An 11,106-nucleotide genomic window follows, 5' to 3' on the forward strand; every position below is an offset into this window, starting at 1 on the left:
TTTGCATAGACTGTTGGGCCTGATTGACCAGCGGGCTGTCGGGATCAGTATTGTCCACAGATCACTTCAAGATGGTCCCTGGTGACAAGATTCAGGTGAGAGATGAAATGGGAAGATTCCTGACAGTCACTGGGAAGAGCAACCTTGGAAACCTTACAAGAGCTTTGGTTTGTTGATTTTAAAAAATTATTTTTTAGTTTTAGGTGGACACGATATCTTTATTTTTTATTTTTATGTGGTGCTGAGGATCGAACCCAGTGCCTCATGCATGCTAGGAGAGTGCTCTATATCACTGAGCCACAACCCCAGCCCTGTGTGTTGATTTTTGAAGTGGGTTTTTATTTGTTTGCTCCTAAACACCTCCTCAGTTGGAAGGGAAAATTCAAGAGCAAAACTTCCTAACAGGAATTGACAAAGCCCTGTTTGTTTAGGGTGTGTTCTGAGGCATTCCTTTACCTAAAAACCCAATAACTGTACTGCCCAAAGGGGAGCAAATAGTTTCATTCTCTGTGAATTTGCGATTTTTTTCCAGAAACATTTTTAAAGTTACAACCCTGACCTCGGATGGCAAACCGAGCTGTAGAAACCGGTGAAATCAAGATGGTTCACCCTCCAGCTACTAGCCAGAAGCAGTACTTGGTTCCAGAAATCGACGGTGCCACACTTCCTGCAGACCTCACGGTGCTCAGCCCTTCCACCGCCAAAATGATTTCCACTTAACGCTCATGTTTTGACTTCAGCTCAGAAAGACAAAATCTTTATAACACAAGTGCTTCTTCCCCAGAGGTTTGACACCATCTGCCACCACCTTACCCAGCGCCGGAGCGGGCGGGAACTGTGGAATTGGGATTTGTTTCCACGCCCACAGTTTCTGTCTTGGGATTCCAATCTTGGAGGATGTATTGTCAATAATTTGCAGGATCCTGTGGGAGGGGTCTGCAGGGAGGGACCAAAAGCGGACGATGGGTGGAGCAGGGGATGAAGCTGGAAGAATCAAGACCATGGGCGGAGTCATCTTTTGCAGCCAAAAAAAACAAAAGTGGGTGTGAGGGCTTCATTTCTCCCAGGTCAAAAGCGTTCGATTCCGACAGACAGTTCCGCGGCCGCGTGCACCCGGAGGCCGCGCGCCCTCGCGGAAAGCCAACCCAGCCGCTCGCTCTGCCTGCAGGCCTTTCCTCCCCTCCTCCCTTCGCCCCCGCGCCCCTGCGCCACCCACCCGAGCAAAATCAAGTTCTAGAGGCGCACCCAACTGCCCTCACCCGCGGGCTCCGACTCTGGCGCACCGCGTCCGGGCAGCTCCCGGGAGGCGTTTCCACGTCCCCACTGCGTTTGCTGCGGATTGCAGCGACGCTCATCTCGGGAATATAACGATTAATCCAACCGCAGGTTTCCAGATAAGTGATTGTGATGGAGATTGTTGGCGAGAAAATAGACAATTATCCGCTGTTAGCTTTACATAAAGATCGCATTAACTCAAATTAGTTATCAGACAAAAGAGCGTCGGCGCGCGCGCCCTGCCCGCCCGCGCCCTGCCCGCGGGGACCCCCGGGCGCAACCAGGCCCAGCGCGAGGCGGGCGGGGCCCAGGCCTTGCTGGGCAAGCAGGGCCAGGAAGTGGGGGGCGTGCAGGTGGGGGAAGCCACCCTGGCCCCACGCAGGGACTGCGCAGAGTGCTGCGCTAGCCTGGACCCGGCACAGGGCGGCCTGTCCCCGCGCCCGCGCTGTTTCCCTGGCGCTCCCCTCCACTGCGCCCCAGGCCCCAGCCCACGTCCCTCCCACACGCGCGTTCTTCTCTCCTGGGCGCTGGGCGAGGCCCGGTCAGTCTCTCCCAGCCGTCAGCAGCCCCTGGTTTTTGGTCCTTGAACTCAAGCGGGGACATCATCAGTGACTCGGGAGAGAAGCGGGCTCTCCTCCCCAGACGCAGAATCAGACTCTGCCTCGCCCAGCGCGCTTTGACTCCACGGCCCAGTGGAGGAAGCCCACTCTCCCCTCATGCCACTGCCCCTGTACCGCACCGCATCGGTGCTGCTCTCTACCGGACCCCGCTGCCCCACGGAATAAGACATGAAAGGGGACTGGGGGAGAAAGGGGCCGCAGAGACCCTCAGAACTGTGGTCGACGCCTCGGCCTGGGGTCCCTGGCGGAGTCCCGCAGTGCGGGGGGGGAGGGGCGGGGCCTAAGCAATGCGGCCGGGACAGCGAACCCGCGCGGGTCCACGCACCGCGGAACCTCCTGCCACGCTCTTCTTCCTGTTGCCTATCAGCGAGGACAGCGGCCTGTTGGGGTAGGGATTTCACGGATGCTGTCGATACAAACAAGCCCAGCGCCCATGCCCCAGTCCAATCGCAGGGCCCAGCAGGGTCCCCACTGTCGCTGGCCCGCGCTGGCGGTGGCGCTTGCGCTGGGGCCGGCCTCTCCGGGCCCCCAGGGTCCCCGGGCCCCGCTGAATAGGGCGGATAATGACCCCCGGTTCCCAAGGCAGGCTTTCTGCTGCCTGGTGAGCCTTGGATTTGTGTGGTCCAAGCCTTTCCCAGCTTGTCCCATTCTGTCACCGGGATAAGGGGCTCCCTCGGCTCGTTTGCACCTGCGTCGCTTTTGGCTCCTTCAGGAATGCGCTGAAGCTTGTAATCAGCTTTGTGAAGCCATTGAGTGCATGGCTGAGTGAAACTTCCAAAGCTCGAGGAAAACCGGCCCGCTGAATAGGAGCCAGCATGGGGCAGCTCTCCAAGCCTCTGCGCTGCCAAATTCCAGCAGAGCCCCTCACAATCGCGCCGCGCGGGCTTGACTGCTTTCCCCACACTGAGAAAAGTGAGAAAAGAAAAGCGAAATACCAGTCACCGAGGTTAGCCGTTTGTTCCCAGATTAATGGCAAATGCTCCCTCCTACTCCACCCCCATCAGCATAGCTCACCAATTCAGGAAATATGACATAGTGGAGGGGAGGGCAGTTATTAACAACTCCTCATCTGATTTTACATCTCTGTCCCTCCCCTGGGGATGGGGTCTCCAGGCCAAGCCTGGAGGTGCCTGCCTTTGGGCCTCTGGCCTAGGGTGACCACAGTCTTACTGTCTCCTGGTTTGAGCAGAGGTGTTAGATGAGCCACATGCAGAGCTCCCAACCTGGCACTGCAAAGCCCCCAGCACATTTCCTCCAGGACACAAAACCAGCAGGCCAGGCTCTCTGACTCACATCCCCACTGCACTAGGAAGGCTCTCTCCTCCAAACAAACAGGTGCCTTCGGATCTCTGAAAAAAGGAGGGTGCAGGGAAGTGGAACTTCTGACCCCTGACATCCATTTGCTTTCCTTGCCAGATGACTTGAGAAGAGAAGTGCCTTTGCCCTCAGAGTTGTAGCTGCCACCCCACTGCCAGGTTCTTGGTTCTGGTTCAGGAGGGCAGGCATCTGAGCTGGGATCTCCTACTGAATCTAGTACTGGATAAGAGCCTCCCAGTGCCTCCCAGGCCCCTCAGTCCTGCTGTCCCTCAAGGCAGAGGAAAGTTCCAGGTCAGCTTTCTCTCCAGAACAGAAAATCTTTGGCAGCCAGTAAGAGGCCAGTCCACTTGCAAAAGGTAAGCCCACACTTGCCAAGGTCAAGACCTACCTGCACCCTCATAGCCTGTTGACTGCTGGTTCAGGGGACTTCTCTGTGCCATCATACCAGGTTCTGAAGCAGAGCCTGGCACTGCTCAGGTGGAAGAGATGTCAGCATGTACCTGGGAGTGGGCACTGTCCAGTTTGCCCTGCACTCAGCCTGGAAGCAGGTCATCTGAAAAGGAAACATGGAATTCTTTCTCTGGACCATTCATGAGCCCTCTCCTCTGTGACTCTTGTAGAAATTATTTGGAGGAAAGAAAGTGAAGGCAACGTTATGATCTGTGCATAAACAATTACTGTGAATTTCTTTGTGCAATGATTTCCACCATGAACTGGAAGTCTTTCCTCTTCTGCAAGCACACTTACAAGGTTTGCTGTGCGCTTCCTCCCTGCACACACAAGCTTGGCCTGCCAGCGTCTTCCTGCTGTGGCAGAGCCTTGCTTCCTATGGGGGCATCCTAATGCCTGACTGTGGGTCTGTGCTATAAATAGTCCCTTGTAGATCGAAAGGCTTAATGGGCCTCTTTAAATACCTAACTTATTATAAAGCCCTGGGGAGAATAGAATTAACAGGCAGAGTAGAACAAGAAGAGAGCTCCCCCTGTAGATGCCCCATTAGACTGCTCTGGCCCCACTCTGGGGAGGCACAGAGTGGGCAGGAATTTTCCTATTTTTAGACATCTAGGTGCATAGGAGCCACAGTGCTCCTAGCACTAAGAGAGGCCTTGCATGAAGCCCAGCCTGTGTGAGCAGGGAGGAGACTGTCCTTAAGAGGTCAAGTGATCAGCCCTGACAGAATTATTTGAGGTATCCTGACTGCTATCAGTGATCATAATAAGTAAGAAAAGTAGTACATGCTTTGCCCTCATTTTAAATGCACCAGATAGTTCTGGGTAGACCTCCCCCTTCTGATAGTTCTGAATCCCCAACAGTGGCACAATGAGGAGTGTGGGACTCACCCTCCAAGCCAAGACTTCATGCAATCATTTGCTAAAATGCTTTAAACATCCCAAGTCGCACCACCCAAGTAGGCATTCAGAGTTTACTTTTTTTATCATAAAGTTTGACACGATGTTTTGAGCAGTGTTTCTCCTTCCAACCATTCTCAGTAACAAGTCAGGAGGATATGCTGCAATTCAGAAATTAGTGAAATTTTATTCCTGGTGGGGGCGTTGGATTAAGAGGCTGAGAGAGTGTGAAGCAAGTCAACGTGTAATTGCATGATAAGGCTCTCACGAGGAATTTATTGGCCAAGTTGCTATTTCTATTCCTTCCTAATCTCGTTTAGCACATTCGTTCTCTGCAATCTGTCTCCATAATCTTCCATAGCAGAATGGCAGCCAACAGAAGCACGCGTGTTTGGAGAGAAGAGAAAATATGCAGAAGCGTGATAAACTGATGCTAATTATCCATATTTAGGACACCGAGTGCAGAAGATCAAGGTTTACAAATAGCAAACCAGAGCCAATGGTGATGGCTTCCTCATGTGGAATACATCGGAGGGGACCAGATAAGGGTTTCATGGGCAGGAGAGATTTATTGGTCAAAGGGTTCACCTTCCACTTTTCCACTTTTATGTGGCAGTAAATTATTTAGGCTAAATTCACCAGAACATTACTCTTTCATTTGGCGACGTGCCACGACTTGCTCTTTCTTTGTGTCCTTTCAATGCAAATCCTTGTAGTTTAACATCAGTCGATAAGAAACAAATAATTGAAGTAATAGGTAATTCCCTTTAAATCGTTCATATAGGATGGTCCCAGGAAGAATGAGACAAGGTGGAGAGCAGAGGCTGAAAGTGAAGCTGCGTCTGCCTCAGCCCTCCGATGGCATGGCTGTCAGGAGCCAACCAAGAGCCTGGACGTGCACCTGAGGTGCCTCTGTGTGTGGCCCAGCAGGCACTGGTGGTGAGCAGTAGGTGTCCAGCAGAGCCGCTGTAGGGCATTTCCCCTGGCTGGAATCCTGATCGCTTAAAAAAAAAAAATCCACACTTTGTCTTTCTCCTCCTCCTCTGTCCACACATCACTTCAGACTGACTTAGCATAACCCACAGTCCTCTGCAAGACTCCTGGCTGAGAAGAGTGAGTGAGGGCGAGTGCCCACAGGAGGGGCCAGGTGGCAACACAGCCAGCACCGTGGAGGTCCCAGTGTGGAGCTTTCTCCATGTCACCAGGTTGCTTGGAGCACTTTCGGTGAGCGAGCTCCAAGGTGGACAGGACTTTGCTGAAATGTGCATGCTTATTTTAACTAGCTTCATACTCTCCAGTGGTGTTTGATATATATATTTTTTGACACATCAACTTTGGTGCCAGCTGGAAAATTGGTCTCCTTGGTCCATCCTGAGATGCTTCTAGAGCCACCATTTGTAGCTTTTTTAGTTGATGGTAGAGAAGGAAAGATGGAATCAGCATGAACCACTTATAGGGACAGGTGGTTTTGGAATAAAAAGAGTTATGTTGAAGTTTGGGGACACTGTTTAATTCCTAGGTAAAGAGGTATTAGGGCCAAACAATCCTTACACAAGTAGCTTTTCTTCACCTCTGACCACATGGACCTGAAGTTATCTAAAGGAGATATCCACACATCTTTTCTCTATTCCACAAGCCTAAGATGCATCTTTAGTTTCCACCTCACTATGAAAGAAAAAGCTCCACCAATCCCAAGTGGTCACTGACGGAGACAGTGCATTTAGATTTCAGAGATGATAAAAACATTTAAGTTATGTGTCTTAGAACCAGAGGATTATAGTATGCATCATTTAGCTAACTAAATAATGAGTTTATAACATTTTGCCCAAAACATTTTCAAAATTACCCATTGTGCTATACAAGTTAACTTTGTTATAAATTAAGTCTATAGTTCCATGTAATTTTTAAATATAGAATTGAAACAATTATTCATTCCACTCACCAAAAGAAGAAAGGAAAGAAAAAAAATATAAATGTTCTTTCATCAGCAACAATCTAGCAATTGTAGGTTGCTGGTTTTTCCACAAATTATCTAAGTTAGAGAAAGCCCCAGTTGTTTACACTACTTGACACATTTGGACACTAAAGAGTGTGCTGGTCCCCATCCATGCCTGGTGCCTGCCACTATGATGTGCATCGTCTGGGCCTGTTTGGGTTTGGTCTGGGGACTCTAGAGTGGACGTGGTTAATTGGAGCTTTGTTTTCCAGAATCAGCCTGTCGTCCTCAGTGACAGGAAGGTGACCTACATGACACACTGGTGCCAAACTCTCCACCTTTCCATGCCCTTGTGTTGACCTCCACAGGTCACTTCTTCACCCCATGCCACCACTGGTCAGTCTGAAATTTCACCATTATTCTGAAAACAGGATCCCCTTCAGAGAGAGATCAGGTAAATGCCTGGTTACACTGCACCCACTGAAGCTGATGTTAAAATTTTAACTTCTTTTTAAATTAAATTCAGCATTCTCTTCTAAACCAGCTTGTGTTCGTCCAGGTGGACACAGAGACTGATTTTCATCTGTCTGAGCCTCCCGGGGCAGAATGTGGGAAAGCAAACAGTAGGGACTCATCCAGGGACCTGGGCCTCCACCACAGGCTGCCAGGACACCGGTGTCCTTCTATAGCCCGTGGCCTGTGCGTGTGTGCAGGTGTGTGTGTGTGCAGGTGTGGGCAGACGTGTGTGTGCACTCACAGGTGGGGTCTGTCCAAGTTGAGCTCTTGGAGAGCAGAAAACAGGGGGGTGCCAAGAGGCCAGGGAGGAGAGAGAGCAAGCGATCAGCATCCCTCTGAGGACGACTGTTCTCCTTAGGTCCTCGATGCTGACAGGTATGAATGCAGTGTGTAATTGGGCACGGTGGTGCATGAGTAGGATCCCAGTGACTCGGGAGACTGAGGCTGGGGGAGTGGCAGTTCAAGACCAACCTTGGCAACTTAGTGAGACCCTCTCTCAAAATAAAAAAGGACTGGGGCTGAAGCTCAGAGCAGAGCATCCCTGGGTTAAACCCCTAGTTCCACAAAATAAATGAATGAATGAACAGACTAATGTGACCGGTGTGCTCGATCCCGAGGCCCAGGCCCTTCTTTGTGGTATGGTTGGGGATGTGAGAGGCTGCTGCTCTCTGCTTCTGGCCTTCTTAGCCCTCTGCCCATGTTCTGAGCCAGGTCATCAGCAGATATCACTTCATGCACGGAGACCTCAGTGAGCATCTCCACCAGTACCTGCTTCCCAGCCGGTCTCCATGTGCTGCAGAAAGGGCTCTGGGTGTCCACCTCTCTGGATCATGCTGGGCCTCCTTTGTGGAGGCATTTTGGCCTCCTTAGAAAATGTCTCTGAGCTGTGGTCTCTTATCCATGGGCAGTGGACATTGAGGCATCTGAAATAAGTACAGAATCCAGTGATTGTTTGCCTCTGAATTGGTTAGCAAGTTGACTAGAGATGCTGCAATGTTGGCATGTTGGAACACACTTTCAGCTCCAACGCCTTCAAATGGCTTCTGAGGAAAACAAATAAACAGAATAAGGGTGGGACTTATTTGGAATTATTCATTATGAGACGACCCACAGCCTGACACTTCCAGTCCTGTCTTAATTCTTTTTACAGGGCAGGAAGGGACCTCAGATCCTGACATATGCAGCAGTTAGCCCTCGGCTCCTTCGTGGTGTAGGGGCTGACGGGTCACCGCGGGGTCCTCTGCAGTCACATGGGGCTCACCCTGGCTTTTGCACATTAAAGAGGAATAAATACCCAGCTGACTCTCCTCGATCATTATCTATGAGCTGATGTGTTAAATGAGCCCGTTGCTTTAGAGGTTGTAAATGACAAGATTTTTACTATTACGAGTAATTTATAGCTATTTCCTGTTTGACGTGACAGATCCTCATGGAGAAGTCCAAATTTGTCTGCTTGACATACATTTATTTTAACACTTTTCCCTTCTCCAAATTCTAGCATGTACTAACTACTGTTTTCCTAGGTGTCAATTTGCACCTGTGGGGTCTACCTCTCGAGGCCTCCGTGAAGTCCCCCGGCCTCGACTGCAGACGGCGCCTGCGTTCCAGCAGCTAATGTAGGTGATTACTGGCATATTTACTGTAATTTATAAAAATCACAGGAAATGACATTTTTATTAGTCACTGCCTCCACCACCACTGACGGCAATGGATGTTATGCATACAAATCCATTTTTTAAAATTGTTCCTCTGAAATCAGCCGCTCTTCCCAGGCTAACTGTGAAGTGATCACATTTCACTTAGTGTGAACGGGATCAAGAAGGAGCTCAGACTGCAGCTGATCTCCCGGGCTCCCCTGTGGGGACTGGAAAGGGCAGGGCAAAGGCTCTCAGAGACCCAGAGGACCCAGCAACGCCCTGACCTGGCCCGAGAGGCGGCGTGGAGGCAGTTCCAGCCGGAACCCGAGCCAGGCTGGGCCCTCACGAGCACTGCGTTGTTCACTGCCACCACAGCTGGTGCGCACGTCCCTGGGTCAGCAGAGCCCAGAGCCAGGGCAGAGGGAGTCCGTGAAGACAGGCAGGGCCGAGAAAAGAGGACTCTTGCCTCTTCTGTCTGGTCACTCCACGTCCCCCGGCGGCCTGGCTGAGTCTGCGTTGGGGACTATGGGGGATGCTGGGCTGAAAACTGCCAGGTTCTTAGTGTTATTGGGTCTAGAGAACAGAGGAGGGAACAGCAAAATTCAGCCTGGAACCCCACTTCCCAGGAAGCCTGTGCCAAGCAGCCCCGAATCCCGCTGTGGAGTCTGAAGGGTGGCCTGCGGGCATCGAGAAGCTGCCGAGGAGCTCAGAGCTGCTGTGTGTGGAGTGTGGTCTGGTGGGAGCCACAGGAGTCAGGAGCCACGAGTCCCAGCGAAACCAGGTGGTTGGTGACCCACCCATGGGCAGGCCGTGATCGGGGCAGGGAGAGGGCTGAAGGTGTGCTCTGGAGGACTCGGCCCCCCACAGGTGAGATGGAAAGAAGCCATGGTGGGGCAGGAGGAGCCAGAGGGTCTCAAGAAGCTCAGGCAGGGAGACCAGAGAGCAGGGCTGTCCGCTGTCTGAGGTCCCTAGAATAGTCACCATCTGCCATGTCAGGAAGTCACCATGGGTCACGAGGCCCAGGGGGAATGGTGGGGCAGGAGTGAGGTACGGAGCCAGCAGACAGGGGCAGAGAAGGGACGACCCCGCGGTGAGGTGAGCGTGGGAACAGGAGGCGGGGGCACCTGGACATTAGGAGGGCGGCACACTGAAGACACAGTGGACAGCACTGTCCTGGCATGAGGGTGGTCAAGCCCATGTGCACCGGGCGCCTGCTGCCTTCACCTCGCGGTCTCTCCTACCAGCTCTTTCCTATTGAAAACCGGCCAGTAGGCCTCGGGTTGGGCCCCGTAGGCCTGGCTCCACAGCTTGGCTTTCTCACTCCTGTCCCCAGTAGTGAGGACAGACGGAAGAGCTTTGGCCAGCATGGACGGGGAGGCTTCGCCTTGGACAGGACGGCTGGTGGTCGCCGGTGCTCTGGTATTGGACAATGCCCCCACACTGGGAATCCGGTGTTTATCCTCAGTACAGAGAGAAGGGGTGCTTCTCATGACCATGTTATGAAAGAGAAAACCAGGGTTCCCAGGACACAGGTCCTAAATACGAAGGCTCACGCCCACCCTGAGTCCGCACAGCGAGCACACCATCAATCCCCCAGAGGACGCGCTCCTCCTCGCAGGGTGGCCGCCGCCCTGGAGGGTGAGGCGGGCAGAGCCAAGAGGATCCACAGTGCTCGTCAAGGGAGGACGAGACCCAGACACCAAGCAGTGTGCAGCCGTGGTGTCCAGCATGCGTCACCAGATGTGGCAAGAAGCCGGAAGATGGGGGGAGAGGGGAGAAGAATTAGTGAAAAGAAGCAGACCTTCAACAGCAGAGCACGCGCTCTGGCCGGTCACTGTGGTGGGCTGAAGGGCTGAAAGGAAAGTCTGGACACTTCGTGGGACAGAAGAGGACCGTGGACTGAGAAGCATCCCTGGTTGAAAACACAGGAACTCTGGGACTGAAGGTCCGATCTAGAGCGCGTCTCCCGCCTTCACGGGGACCCCTCGCTGTGGTGCCTTCTCCCGTGCTCCCCTCCAGCGGCCGTCAGGAGGAAGCCGGGGACTTCTCGGGCAGCATGGACCCTCCCAGGATCACCTGGCCGAGTGCTGTGGCTGCACCTGGAGACGCCATGGTCTGCACTGGCCATGTGGGAGGGCCAGCCACGTGTGGCCGTGGAAGTTGCTGTGGCTGAATGCGGAGCCCCAGGGACAGCAGCTGGGTTTCTGGTAGTTGTAGCACAGGCCTAAGGTCTCAAAGAAGAGGTTCACGGCCTTAAGGTTGATTTTGTGAAAATCCAATCTAGCTGATGTTGAAGGAATCAACATGATTTCCAGGGTTTGGAATAACTCCAAGGCCTGTAAGGAACATTTTGTGCCATGGGAGCTGTGAATTGGATGGCGGGTTGTAAGTGAGAGTGCTGCGCCACACTCACTCCCCACCCAAGGCGCATCCCGCGGGGCATGTACTCCTGCAAA

The 11,106-nt window shown here is 52.6% G+C and overlaps 1 long non-coding RNA gene across 1 annotated transcript; it reads right to left on the bottom strand.

Moving 5' to 3' along the window:
- Positions 1-2,419: 2,419 nt before the first annotated feature.
- On the bottom strand, positions 2,420-7,941 carry LOC131424572 (uncharacterized). The gene is made up of 3 exons (XR_009227852.1): positions 7,782-7,941; positions 3,601-3,765; positions 2,420-2,798 (listed from the first exon to the last, which is right to left on the bottom strand). It is a non-coding gene; the product is annotated as an uncharacterized LOC131424572 (long non-coding RNA).
- Between the last annotated feature and the right edge of the window lie 3,165 nt (positions 7,942-11,106).

The sequence above is a fragment of the Marmota monax genome, unplaced genomic scaffold, assembly GCF_021218885.2.
Source record: "Marmota monax isolate L192 unplaced genomic scaffold, Marmota_monax_Labrador192_F-V1.1 WCK01_AAM20220418_F8-fsc00026, whole genome shotgun sequence".
In the NCBI taxonomy this organism is placed as follows: Eukaryota; Metazoa; Chordata; class Mammalia; order Rodentia; family Sciuridae; genus Marmota; species Marmota monax.